Below are 15,632 nucleotides of genomic sequence, written 5' to 3'. Positions count from 1 at the left end.
TGCAGACGATTATTCATTTTCTTCCACAATAACTGCACCAAAAAATAAAAACAGGCAACTAGGATCACTGTTACAATTTAAGAAGTTCATTCATAGAAATCTACGCTTTTCTATGGCAGGTTGCCTGGTATCTCCAACCAGCCACTTGATGTGTGGCAGTTCATATGTCCGCAGGTGCACACTTCCAAAACACTGACTTTCCTCTCTCGTGCTATCTCTGTCATCTCCCACTACTACTCACTCACTGCCCATTCACTGACTGACTGTCACTGACTGACTGACTGGCTCTCACTGACTGACTCATTATTTGTCATTGACTCTACCACTGTCTGTTCACCACTGACTCGCTGACTGACTCATTAACTATTCATTGACTGTCCATCAATCCTCTCTGACTGGCTGCTGTGCACCATCTCAATGTCTGCTGCTGACTAAAACTGAAGTCACTAACATCACTGACTGACCACCACACATTCACCCACTCAGGCTAACTATGACCGTCCCGGGAGTGAGTTGGTTCTTCAAATAACCCCCTTCCCGACACCACCTACCAGTACAGCCTGGAACATTCCAGATACTAAGAGAGAACTCACATTTTCTTGTGCAGTAATGGATATTCTAGAGCCTAGGAAAGAACTCATATTTTCCCACACTATAATGCACGTAAAGTAACAGTGCACAATAACAGAAATGACAAGAAACAATTCCTAAGCTAAGGGGAAAAATAAAGACATGTCATCATTCCTAGAATGTTTCCCAAATCTCCAGATATAAAACGTTATCCTCATCCTGTGGCATTACACATAATTTCTAGAATGTTTCTCGCATCTCCAGATATAAACTACTAATCTAATTCTACCAGCATGACTTTTTCTGTCTACGATGTTTCTCACATCTCCAGATATAAAGGCTAACCTAATCCTACCGGCATAATGCTTGAATATAATCCTAACTCAGGCATCTGGGGTGCGTGGACTAAGACTAGCTTATATAATGGACTGGAGGATGGCAATGGATAAAGTGGAAAGTGGAAAGTTATAGGATATCTCTATCTATCTATTGCCAGACGCCTCAATCCCGTTTGGGGTGGCCACAAACAAATCGCCTCCAAGTCGCCCTGTCCCCCGCCATTTCACTACCCTGCTCCCAACTCACAGCCCCCTCTCTCATGTACCTCTCCACCCCATCCCTCCATCTCATCCTCGGCCTCCCCCTCCCTCTTCCCTCCTCCACCTCACTCACATACACTCTCTTCGTCAGTCTTTCACCCTCCATCCTCTCCACATGGCCAAACCACCTCAGTGTGTTCCTCATAACGCTTCCTATCACATCCACATCAACACCACAACGCTCCTTTATATCCTCATTCGTCAGCCTGTCTCTCCATGTGACTCCACAGGCTCCTCTTAAATAACTCATTTCCACTGCTCTCACTCTTGACTTGCGTCCTTCCAACAACGTCCAAGCTTCACTTCCATACGTTAGAGTTGGTACCACAATACTGTCATGTAGTAACTTTTTCACTTCCATGCTCACTTCCCTGTTTCTTATCACTGCTTTCAAAGAACCAGCAACCTTTCTTCCCTGCTGTATCCTTTCAAACACTTCACCCTCCAAACCTCCATCTTTACTTATCACACTACCCAAGTACTTAAACGTACTCACATTTTCCAATTCCTCACCATCCAACCTCGCTGTACATTCACTGACTTCACCTCTCTCAAAGACCATCACTTTACTCCTCCCTACATTCACCTTTAGATTCCGTTTCTTACACACTCTCCCAAACTCATCCACCAAGCCTTGCAGCTCCCTTTCGTCTTCACTCAACAACACAGTATCATCTGCAAACAACAGTACAGGGAGTTTCCGAACACTGTTCTCTCTCACCAGAGCCACTCCAACATCCACTACCCTACCTTGTACCTCTTTTATTACCCCATCCATGTACAGATTGAACAACCATGGAGACATGACACATCCCTGTTTCAGCCCAACTTTCAAAGAGAAAAATTCTCTTAGTTCACCATCCACATGCACTGCAGCCTTCGCGCCATTGTACATACTCTTCACAGCATTCAACAACTTCCCATCTACTCCTTATATTCTTAACACTTTCCACAATCCTTGTCTATCCACCCTGTCATATGCTTTCTCCAAATCCATGAAAGCCGCATACAACTTCTTTCCCTTCTCTAGAAACTTTTCCACTAAAGATCTAAGAATGAATATCTGATCTACACAACTTCCTCCCTTCCTAAAGCCTCCCTGTTCTTCTCCAACTAATTTCTCTGTTCTTTCTCTAACTCTGTCAATAAGTATCCTACCATACACTTTTCCTATTATACTAAGAAGACAAATGCCCCTATGATTACCACACACTTCTTTTTCCCCTTTTCCTTTGTACAAGGGAATAATTATACCTGACTTCCAATCCTCCGGGACTCTACCTTCCTCCCAGGCCAATCTGCACATCTTCCACATCCATTCTACTACTATCTCTCCCCCATGCTTCAGCATTTCAGCACACACTCCATCAATTCCTGGGGCTTTCCCTGATTTAACTTTCTTCATTGCTTCCACAACTTCTATCCTACTGATTTCTTCCTGTCTTCTCACCTCCCTCCTTCTCCCAGCCAATCCCCAGCCCCTTATACTCGCATTACTTCCATCCTCTATGTTCAACAATTCCTTCAAGTATTCTCTCCATCTGCTCACTTTTTCTCCCTTCTCCACTAGTAATCTACCATTTTTATCTTTCACTCCCCTGCTAACTTCACTTCCACCCTGTCTTACTCTTTTCACCTCTTTCCAGAACATTTTCTTACAGTCCCTCCACTTTACACTCAAATAGGATATGCTGACCCTTATTCCTCTATCCCTATACTCGTACATCACCACTAATCTTACCTGTCTTTCATTCCCCCTTCCCTTCCACACACATCCAAAGAAATCAAGAAACATCGAAAGTGATATAAACAGACATTAATGTTTTGCAAATTTTGAAAAAAAATCTTGGATGCTTCAGTCATCTCCTGCATATTCAATCCAGATTGATCCCTAAACCAACCTACATTGAAGGGCCTCATTCCGTGTCTGTCAAAGTACCTTTACAACATTTCGCATACGAGCCTTTCCATGCTACCTTCCAGTTGTTAAACTCGCACATCATACATGATATTGCATTGGAACTAAAAATCTAATATATACCTCTCGCTTTCCCTGAGAGAACATAACAATATACGAAAAGACAATAACTAAAATAGACCTGGTGGCCCATACAAGGCAACTACTGTCCATAGTTTTCATCCGATACACGATCTATGACGCCACCCTCCTTCTCCACTCTTTCCCTTCACCCCACTCGTCTTCTTCCACATACACTCACGCCTCTCCTTGCCTGAACTCTGACTCCCTTGCTAAACCATCTCCCATTGCAATCTGATTTGCATGTAGGAAGATGCATGTCAGGCGACAATGGAGTGCGGAGTTGGATCATTAGTGCCTGCAACTCTCATTCTCTCTCCCTCCCTCTATCTCTTTCTACACACACACACACACACACACACACACACACACACACACACACACACACACACACACACACACACACACACACACACACACACACACACACACACACACACACACACACACACACACACACACACACACACACACACACACACACACACACACACACACACACTGGATCTCCTTTCCCACCTTAGGGCAGCGTGAGGAGGAGCAATATCCAGACAGCCCAAATATGCCCGATCCAATGGGCCACGCTTCCATTCGTTCACCATTCAAGCACCCTGAATCCTGGCTCTATCTAATATGCCAAAAACATTCACCACGTTCTGTAGCTTCACATACACGCATCCGATAGAGTTAATCCGGACGGATCATGTGCTTCTCCCCACAATATTTATCCAGCCAGCTCGATCTTTTGTCACTCACCTCGCCTCACCGACTTCCAAACCACTCATCCACCATATCCCTCCACCTTCTCCTTGGCCTACCTCGCCTTCTCCCTCCTTCAAATTCGCTCAGATATACCTTCTTCACCACTTTATTGTTATCCATTCTCACCACATGACCATACCATCTCAGTACATTCTCTTCGATTCTGGTGTCCACAGACTTCCTCACTCCACATCTTTCACGAATCACATTATTTCGTATCCTATCCACTCTCTGTACTCCACATACACTCCTCAGCAGTCCCATCTTCACTGCTCTCACTCCTGACTTTTCGTTTTCATGCCACACCATAGTCACACATCCATATGTTACAGTTGTTACTAACACTCCTTCATGTAAGCCTTGTGCAACTGCAACACTCAAGCCTCTGTTTTTTATCAAGGCCATCCTTGCACCAGCTACACTCCTTCCTTTTGTCACTACTTTCCATTTCTGTTGCACATTTTCCCTTCTATTCTATCACTGTACCCAGGTATTTGAGTTCTCTCACCAATTCCAGTCTCTCTCCATTCACTGTAACATCGCACTGGGAGTCACCGTCTCTCTCAATAACCATCACTTTACTCGTTTCTATATTTACTCTCAAGGCAAGACGCTCACAGACATCAGCAAAACTCTGCAGTAGTCTGCCAAGGACTTGTCCAGTATTTGGAAGTGGTACTGCATAATCAACATACAAAAAATTTGAGTAATTCCACCCATCACCATTCACCACCAACGCCATTCCCCTCTCCATTACTCGTGTTTTTACTTCTCTCATCACCCTATCCATATACATATTGAACAACCATGGGGACATCACACAACCGTGTTGCACGCCCACACCGACCTCGAACTATTCACTTAGATGACCATTAACCCTTACACATGCTTAACTATCATCATAAAAACTCTTGACGGCACCTAGCAACTTACCATCTACACTGTACAAATGCAAAACCTTCCACAATCCTTCTCTGTCTACTTTGTCGTATGCTTTTTCCAGATCCATGAGTGCCATAAACACCTTATAGTCCTTCTCACAAGCCTTCACCACTATCTGTCTCATTGCAAATAAATTTGATCCATACATCCCCTGCCACTCCTAAAGCCACCCTGTTCCCCACTCACTAGGACTTCTGATATTTCTCTTCCTTTATAATAATTCTTCCATGTACCTTCCCTTCCGCACTCAATAAACTTATGCCACGATAATTCTTGCACTCACTTCGCTCACTTTCATTTTTGTAGAGGGGTATAATCACAGCCCTTTTTCACTCTGCTGGCACAGTTTCTCTCATCCATGCCTTCTTAAATATCTCTAACAAGCACTTCATTCCTCTCTCTTTCCACCACAGTTAATCATCTCTGCATACACCTCATCAGCCCCAGTTGCTTTCCCATTTTTCAGCCGCTTCACAGAGCTCTTCACCTGTGCAAGGGTCACGTTTCCTGGGACTGCAGTTCTCTGCACCCCCCCCCCCAACCAATCATGTTTACAGGGGATCTCCTCTCTCTATTCCTATTCATCAGGCATTCTAAATACTCATTCCATCTGGTCCTTACTTCATCTCCATGGGATATATATATATCCATTGCCAGACGCCATGTATCCCAAACGGGGTGATCAAGGGCTTAGAGTTAATTGTTTTACAAGGGAGGGGCACTAATCCTCCACCAACCCCACTTGACACGTAGGGATGCCAACAGCATCTGGTGTTCCCAGGCGGTCACCCATCCAAGTACTAACCAGACCCAACGTTGCTTAACTTCGCTTATCGGACGGGAAGCGGTGTACTCAACGTGGCATGGATATATTTATCATCATCAGCCATTACAAGTCCACTGCTGAACAAAGGCCTCTCCCAACCTTCTCCACGAATTCCTTGACTGATCCAATCTTTGCCACGTTTTCCCTGCAAATACCTCTATCTCATCTCTCCACTTCAAGTCTGGCCTATTTCTGCTACGCTTACAATCTCTTGGTGTCCAGTCAGTCAGCCTCTTGCTCCATTAGTTATACCTTATTCTTGCTATATGGCCTGCCCACCTTCATTTCTGTTCTTTTATAACTTCTCTAATATCTTTGACTTTAGTCTGCTCTCTCATCCAAGTTGATCTTTTCCTGTCTCTTAAAGATATTCCCAACATTGACTTTTCCATTGCTCTCTGAGAACGGATTAATTTATTTTCCATCAATTTTGTCAGTTTCCAGGTCTCACAACCGTACATCATAGCTGGAATTGTACATTCGTTATATATTTTTCGTTTCATACAAACTGGCAAACTACTTTTCATAATGTCTCTGTGTTTACTGAAAGCTTTCCATCCAATTGTAAGGCGTCTTTTTATTTCACTATCATGATCTTTCGTTAATTTTAGTATTTGACCCAAGTAATTGTACTCCTCGAATTCTTCTAGGATTCCTTCGCTTATTCTCATGATGCTCTTTGGTGTATGTGGATTAAACATTAGTTTTACTCCGGTTCATTTTTAGCCCTATTTTGAGAGTTTATCTATTTACAGTAGGTCATTTAACATTTCTTGCAATGCCTCCGCTGTTTCTGAGATTAGGACAAAGTCATCTGCAAATCTTAAATGGCTTAGCTTTTCTCCATCTATGTTCACTCCTTTGTTTTCCCAGTCTAGCTTTCTGAAAATACTTTCTAGGCATGCTGTAAATAATTTTGGTGAAATTGTATCTCCCTGACGCACGTCCTTCTCAATCTTATTTTTTTTCCGAGTCATTATGTAATTTGACTATAGGAGTTCCCTCTTCATATATGTTTTCTAACAGTTTTACAATGCTCTCATTCACTCCTTGTTCTCGCAATGAATTTATAATTGCTATGTGCTCCACTGAGTCGAAAGCCTTTTCGTAAACAGCAAAACCTAAGCACAGTGGTTTATTAAATTCTGTAGCTTTCGCAATTAGCTGATTCATTGTGTGTAGATGATCAGTAGTCGAATACCCGCTTCGGAATCCTGCCTGTTCACGAGGTTGGTTTTCTCCACCTTTGTTGTTATTCTGTTCGTAACGACTTTAGTGAAGAGTTTGTATATGACTGACAATAAGCTAATGAGTCTATCGTTACTAAGATCTTTTGAGTCAACTTTTTTGTTCAGTAAAATGACTATTGCATTACACCATGTTTTGGGAATTTTCTTCTTTTTAATACATTGAGTAAATAATTGAGCAAGCCTATTATGTACTTGTACTCCTGCATCAAACGGTAAATCTGCTATTATTCCATCTTCTCCAGGAGCCTTCCCTCTTTTCATATTTTCAAGACAAATATTTACTTCAACTGGTGTTACCTCAGGTATTTCACTTGTGTCAGCTGAAAAGTTAGCTATTGGTACTACTGTCTTTGATGCATACAGCTGTTTGTAAAATTCTTCAACTCTCTTCAACATCTTATCTCTACATTTAATGACTCCACCGTTTTTGTCTTTCAGTGATGTCATTTGTTGGTTTCCCAGTGCCAGATTACTTCCGACCTGTTTCAAACTTTTTCCTTTTTTGATGGTTTCTTTTATCTGATCCATGTTTGTCTTTCTATTTCCATCTCTTTGTCTTTAGTTGATGAGCTTATTTAATTCTGCTCGTTCTATTTCGTCTTTGTCTTTACTTTCATTTTCTTTAGTTTTTTTTCATAAGCTCGAGTGTCTTTTCTGAATACTTCTTGGCTTTGGTTGTATTAGGTTTTCCTACTACCTCTGCTGATTCTCTTAACACTTTTGTTAGTCAGTCATTCAGCTCATCAGTGTCACATTCAGCATTACTAAGAGTCTGAAATCTGTTCCTTATTTGGAAAAGAAAGGCTGCTTTGTTTTCATTTTCTCTTATTGGGCATATATATATTTTTTATCTTCAATCATCATCTTTCTTTCACTTTTGAAATTGAATCTGGCTGTGCAACCCACCATTCTAAGGTTACTTCCTATATTAACTTTGTTAACTGTGACATTTGTGATCGTGTTATTGTTATCTGCTAAAGTGAAGTCGATTTCATTCTTTGTTTCTCCACTTTCTTCCTGCTCTTTTGTGGAAGAATGTGTTCATTATTCTATCTATCTATCTATTGCCAGACGCCTCAATCCCGTTTGGGGTGGCCACAAACAAATCACCTCCAAGTCGCCCTGTCCCCCGCCATTTCACTGCCCTGCTCCCAACTCACACCCCCCTCTCTCATATACCTCTCCACCCCATCCCTCCATCTCATCCTCGGCCTCCCCCTCCCTCTTCCCCCTTCCACCTCACTCACATACACTCTCTTCGTCAGTCTTTCACCCTCCATCCTCTCCACATGGCCAAATATTTCAACAAAATTTACCAGCATTTCTCCTCTTTCATTCCTTTCTCTCACTCCAAATTTTCCCATACATGCTTCTCCGTTTCTCGACTTCCCAACTTTTGCATTGAAGTCACCCATGAGTGTAGTATATATGGTCTTTTCTTCTTCCATAATCTGAGAGATGTCATCAAAAAATGTTTCTATTTCTTCATCTGAGCTTTGAGAAGTTGGTGCATATACTTGTATTACTTTCAGGATATATTTTTCGCACAGTCTAATTACAACCAGTGCTGCTCTGTCAGATACACTGCTGAATTTAACAGTGTTGTCTGCAAGGTTTCGGTTAATTAGAAATCCTACTCCATTAACTCTTTCATTTTGCCTTCCTCCGTAGTAAAATAGGTGTTTGCAGTCTTCGAGCTGAATAACGTTTTCTTCTTTTCTGTGGGTCTCACTCAAACTGACAATATCCCAAATAATTTCTTTCAGTTCAGTCATTATCAGGTTTATAATCTTCTGCAAGGCTTCTTCCATTGTATGCATAGATCTTCATGGATTTCAGTTTCCTTAATATCCCAGTCTCTAACTTGCCAACACTGCCTACTCACTTTCGGTGGCACACTGCCCGTAAGCACAGGAGGCAGTGCGTTTGGACCTTCAGTAGACGATGATCCAACAGGAACGCCCGTCAAATCATTTGCAATAGAACTCATGTTTGGTTGGAAGGATTGTGGCAAATACGAGTAATCTCACCTCCCTGCCACATTGTTTCTGATAAGATGTGATTTTTTGTACTACCTTATTATATTCGGTGGGGCCCTATATACAGTATATATATATATATATATATATATATATATATATATATATATATATATATATATATATATATATACACTGTATATCTATCTATCTGTCTATATCTATATCTATATCTACAGGTATATCTATCTATCTATCTAGTATCAATGCGTTTCTCCCAACGCTTACCATCATATTCACATCCACACCACAACGCTCCTTCAATTCCTCATTTGTCAGTCTGTCTCTTCATGTAACTCCCCATGCTCCTCTCAAGTAACTCATTTCCACTGCTCTCACTCTTGACTTGTGTCCTTCCACCAAGGTCCAATATTCACTTCCATACGTCAGAGTTGGTATCACAATACTGTTATGCAGTAACTTTTTCACTTCCTTGCTCACTTCCCTGTTTCTTATCACTTCTTTCAAGGAACCAGCAACCTTTCTTCCCTGTTGTACCCTTCAAGCACTTCACCCTCTAAACTTCCCTCCTTACACATCACACTACCCAGGTACTTAAACGAACTCACATATTCCATTTTCTCATCATCCAGCCTCACTGTACATTCACTGACTTCACTTCTCTCGAAGACCATAACTTTACTCTTCCCTACGTTCACCTTCAGATTCCGTTTCTTACAAACTCTCCCAAACTCATTCACCAAGCCTTGCAGCTCCCCTTCGTCTTCACTTAACAACACAGTATCATCTGCAAACAACATTACAGGGAGTTTCCACACGCTGCCCTCTCTTATTAGGACCGCTCCAACATCCACTGCCCTACCTTGTATCTCTTTTATAACCCCATTTATATACAGATTGAACAACCATGGAGGCATGACACATCCCTGTTCAATGCAACCTTCCAACAGAAAAATTCACTCAGTTCGCTGTCCACATGCACTGTAGCCTTAGCACCCTCATACATACTGTACTCTTCACGGCAATCAGCAACTTCCCATCTACTCCATATATTCTTAATACTTTCCACAATCCTTGTCTATCCACTCTGTCATATGCATTTTTCAAATCCATGAAGGCCGCATACAACTTCTTTCCCTTCTCTAGAAACTCTTCACTAAAGCTCTAACAATAAATATCTGATCTACACTACCTCTTCCTTTCCTAAAACCTCCCTGTTCTTCTCCAAGTAATTCATCTCCTATTTCCCTGACTCTGTCAATAAGTATCCTACCATATACTTTTCCTTTTACACTAAGAAGACAAATGCTACTATGATTCCCACACACCTCCTTTTCCCCTGTTCCTCTGTACAGGGGAATAATTATACCTGACTTCCCATCCTCCGGGGCTTTACCTTTCTCCCAGGCCAATCTGCACATCTTCTACATCCATTCTACTACTGTCTCTCCCCCATGCTTCAGCATTTCACCACACAGTTCTTCAATTCCTGGGGCTTTCCCCATTTTGTCTTTTTTCATTGCTTCCACAACTTCCATCCTACTGATTTCTCTCTATTTTCTCACATTCCTCCTTCTCCCAGCCATTCCCCGTCCTTCTGTCTCTCTCGTTTTATGTATCTATTTAACTATTCATTTTTCCTTGCGTCTGTAACTGTCTGTCTCTCTATCTATCTTCCTATCTATGTGTCCATCCGTCCGTCCGTCTGTCTGCCTCCATGTATCTGTCCCCCCCCCTCTCTCTTACACACACACACACACACACACACACACACACACACACACACACACACACACACACACACATAGTAAACTTGCAAGTCATCCTGACTGAGGTCCACGCTGAGTGGCTGGATGTGTAGGTTGGTGGGTGCGTGGGTGAACAGGAAAGGTGGGTGGAGTGAGTGGGGTGGGGTGGGTGGGGTAATTGAGGTGGGCTTGATGGGTGGTTGTGTGGGTCGTCAGGCGGAGTGGGTGGGTGAGGTTGGCAAAGTTGGAAGTTTGAGAAGATGGGATGAGTAGATTGAAAGGTGGGTGGGGTGTGATTGGGTGGGCAGGGTGATTTGGGAGGGTGGGAATGATGGGATAGGGGGAAAATAATGGTAGGGGTCGTGTCCTTTTTGGGTCGGGTGGATGGGATATTTTTGTAGGTGCTTTGATGTGTGACTTCCCGGAGGTGATGGCAGGAAACGGGCTTGCAACACTGAGTGATTTAGGGCACATGGTTTGGTGGGTGAGGCAAAATAATTTCATTGCGTGAATAGGTCCATGGGGGTAGACGTCCCTGGGGGAAATGGGCCTAAATGGAAGGCTTTTTTTTTTTTTTTCTTTTTATTGTTTACAGACAATAATGGATGAAGGAAACCCAAAGGAAATTTAAAAAAAACAAGTCCATGTGCCTAAAGGCATCCTCCATTCACAAAATATTTATAACAACTGGATTTAAGCAAACGTGGATTAAATGGTTGTGGGAAGCAACTCCCAGGAAGTGAATTCCAGAGAGTAGTTGTTCTGGGGATGAATGAATTTTGATAAGCAGAGGTTCTGCATTGCGGGGGAGAGAGGATGAAGTTCATGGGCGCTCCCAGCTGCTCGAGTATTTCGGGAGAAAATATGAAAGAGGGGCACAATTGAAACAAGTTCGTCAGAATACTTACGGTAAAAATAAAGCAAAAGGGTTGGAAAGGTTCATGGATGAAATAGGTCTTTGGGAGAAAATAGGTCCATTTAGGGATTTGGTGTGTCCCCATGAGAAGAAATAGATCCTCGGGGAAAAAAGGCTTCACGACGATAGTAGGTGCATGGAGGGAATATAAGTCCATAAGGAATGGAGGTTGATCGGGAAAGTACCGGTAGGTCCACGAGGGAGAATATTCTCACGAAGGAAAATATTTCGTTGAAGGAAAACAGGTTAGTGGGAAAGATATGTCCACTGGCAATTTATGTCCATTGAGGAAAAAAATCCATTGGGGAACTAGGTCCATTGAGGAGAATAGGCTGCTGGGAGAAGTAGGTGCATGGAATAACGCAGGCCCATGGGAGAATAGGTATGGAAGAAAAACAGATCCATGAGGGAATATGGGTCCCAGTGATAAAATGGGTTCATGGGGATAAATGATTGGTGGGGAAAACAGTTCCATGAAGGAAAATAGATCCATTAGATGAAAACAGTTCCATGGGGGGGAAACTGGTGGGTGGGGTGTGTGACCTCTAGACTAGAGGGAGCTCTTTGCGAGTGTAGTTAACAATGTTAGATGAACCTCCGAAAAAGATAAATTGCTTTTATAGATGTAACACCCTCCCCTACACCATATGCGGTGCTCCATACCCATGAAACTTAAGAAAATGGAAGACTACGAAGGAACTAAGGGTAAAAAGTATAGAGTCCAGAGGTTAACAAGCAGGACATTGACCACAGTGTACTCACAAAATAGAGTAAGTTGATCTTTGCTACATACTGATAGGTATTTATATTTGGCAACACAGTAGGATTAGCATAAGGTTTTATTAGTCCTGACATGCAGACCGAGAGGTGAGGAAGGCTAGGGACAGACGTCAACGGAGACCAAGACACACGTGAATCCTCCCTGCACTCTCCTTACAGACAATGTAGACATACTGCTATTATAGTGCATTCACTCTCACCTGACAAAGATCCCTAGCCTTTTACAGCTCAGTTGATATCCACGTGTAGTCAAACTGGAGAAATCTGACTAGTAACCAAGAAGACTCATTCCTACCTCATAACCGAGACTCATTGCGTTTCATGCAACCACAACTTATACTAAGTTGTGTGTCCCAGTTTCCTCATATAAAAATAAATATACCACTGTAGGGTTTATATTTTGACTTTATGTAATAAATGGATAATGCAGAATCGTTATATGTTCTTTTAAGATCTGTTTCTTCTCATTATTATTTGGTCACACAGAATCGTTTGGAAAGACCGCCACACCATATCTTCGTTCAGCATTCAGAAAACAGCCTGTAGAGCAAGTTTAACTTTATACATTTCTTTTACTGGTCATCACTACCTTCAGTATTTTAAAACAAGGTGTACTGAAAGTAAAAAATATGTTACAAGAATTCGTAAATAAAATATTATTTGAATGTGCCATATGAAATAACGTACAATATTTCTAAGGTATAGTACAAAAGTGTATGTCGTTATATTTAGAATGAAATCAGTAATATACAAATGATTAACATTAGAAATAGAAGTACAAGGACAATTCCATGAGATGCTTCTTAGCTGTGCCCCTCCTTGTAACTTAGGCTTTGAGCCTTAGTAATTCACCTATTTTCCTGGGACACAAAACTACCTCATTATCCTGATTACTTATACAGTTACTTCCCCGAGGCGTTACCCAGAGTACTCATGTTACCTAATAATCAACAAATGGGAACCTGGGGCGAGTGACGGAATTCATTACGGTATCACTTTTGCTCTCCTGAATCAGATATGATCTGCTCAATCAGATAGACTGGTTTACATAAATAATAATGAATCACTCCTTCACTCTCATTCCATTCACCTGATCACTCACTTATTCCACTCTCACTACCAAGCACTAAACCATTCCAGCGCTATCATACCACTAAATCACCCACTTCCGAGTGTTCCACTCTCACTATCACTAAAATTAATTGAACACTATCATATCACGCACTCAGTCACTCATTTGTTCCACTTTCACTCTCTTTATCACTGGCTGAATAGCAGCATCACTGTCACCCGGATATAACTGCAAACAAAATATCACTTAGAACATCCTAGGTCCAACCCCATTGGTGGATAGAATGGATTCTAGAAAAAAAAATAAAAATAAACAGGATGAGATAATCTCGTGGGTCGGGATCATCTGGACGTGATGGAGCACATTTTTGGAGCCACGTGGACGAACAATCCGAATGCATTTTATCTTATCACTTTATACTGACATCAGCTGACATATACATGAACATATTTAAGGGGAATGCAGTGCCTCTTATCTCAGGTGGGAAGTGGGGTCTAGACTCTAGATGATGATGATGATGATGATGATGATAACGACGGCAATGTTAACAAAGATGATTACGATGATGATGACGATGATGACGATGGTGGTGGTGATGGTGAAGATGATAACGACGGCGATATTAGCAAAGACGAATACGATGGCGATGATGGTGGTGGTGGTGATGATGATGATGAAGATGATAAAATAGAGAAAGGATGGGCAAGCTTGAATTCACTGAATTATCTCTACTAAGTTTTATTACCAGTTTTCCATGCGAAAAGTTTGCTGTAAATAACAGCACTGGTGAAGGGAAGGAGACAAGTAAATACCCTGTCCAATCACTCCGGTAAAGCCCGTGTCCCATATTCAAGTTCATCTTCGAGAGCGGCCCTGATCACCACGATCTTATTCTCGAGGTGAAATGCCACAATCATACCTCAAACGGTAGGCCTAAACGGCCATTTCACGACACAGTCACGTTAGTGCTAATACACACAAAGACACTGCAACGACATCCCACGACACCCTACGGAAGCATGATGTTATCCTGACAACAAACTATGGTCACCCCTCAGTTAAAAAATAACAGTCACTTTGACTCTATCTCAAGCCAAGACATCGCCACGACACACTATAACAAGCTACGACACGCTACGAAACCGCTAAGTTACTGTTAAAAGTCACCGCTAAGATTATCAGGACATATGACGATACACGACGATGGCCGTGTGTAAGTTGTCGTAGCATGTCTTAGGTATAACTTTGCCTGTCGTAGGTATAAGTTCGCGTGTCGTAGCGGGTCTTCATGATCCGATCTCCAAGTTATTGCTACGACACGTCAAGTCACACCTAGGTCATGCCACGTTAAGCTACGACAAGCTAAGACATGCAAGACACGATAAGTCATAGCTAAGACAAATGACGTTATCGTCACGACGTCACGTTCTCCTCCTTGTCGGCGCTCATGCCAACAATTTTTGAACTCTCCAAAAATTGTCGTAGCGCACCAAGAACCGTGAAGAATGACCACGTTCTCCACGTCAGCACTACGTCATCGCAAAGTCATGCCATGTTACTCATGACGACATGCGGCAACACACGAAGACATGAAGATCGTGGCGTGTCGTGGGAAAGTTCCTGACTGTGGGACATAGGCTTAAGGCCTGTGGACTCTCTTAAGAAGCAGCGGCTGTGACACTTCAGAACTGCTGATTGGGAGGACCTCAGGCAGTACTTCTTTGATTTTCCCTTGAATGATTATTGCTTTCATGGCCGACAGTCATCTGCGTGTGCCTTGCGCATTATGGAGGTTATTCTCTCGTGCATGGAAGTATACATCCTTTTCTCATATCTTGTGACTAAGATGTAAAAAAAAAAAAAAAAACTTGGTTTGATCACGCATGCTTTAATGCTATCCACAACAAGAAGGCCAACAAAAGGTATCGGAGCCAATCCACCCCTGAATCTCATTTCTTTTATGTTTCTGCCCGGAATCATGCTAAATCTGTTCTTCACACTGCTAAAAATAATTTCTTTTGTACTAAATCCTCTGAACTCTTCAATTCAAATTCTTCCCGTTCCTTCTGACACCTTGCCAAAAACCTTTCTAACAACTTTACCTTACCATCCTTCCATCCACTTTTCCA

The 15,632-nt window shown here is 42.2% G+C and overlaps 1 pseudogene; it reads right to left on the bottom strand.

Annotated features, from left to right (window-relative positions):
- Positions 1 to 5,667: 5,667 nt before the first annotated feature.
- LOC145399176 (5S ribosomal RNA) lies at positions 5,668 to 5,786 on the bottom strand (annotated as a pseudogene).
- Between the last annotated feature and the right edge of the window lie 9,846 nt (positions 5,787 to 15,632).

Source organism: Coenobita brevimanus, chromosome 47, assembly GCF_032717465.1.
Source record: "Coenobita brevimanus isolate Jiangsu-jjx chromosome 47, ASM3271746v2, whole genome shotgun sequence".
Classification (NCBI taxonomy): domain Eukaryota; kingdom Metazoa; phylum Arthropoda; class Malacostraca; order Decapoda; family Coenobitidae; genus Coenobita; species Coenobita brevimanus.
This window is presented reverse-complemented; position numbering and strand designations above follow the sequence as displayed.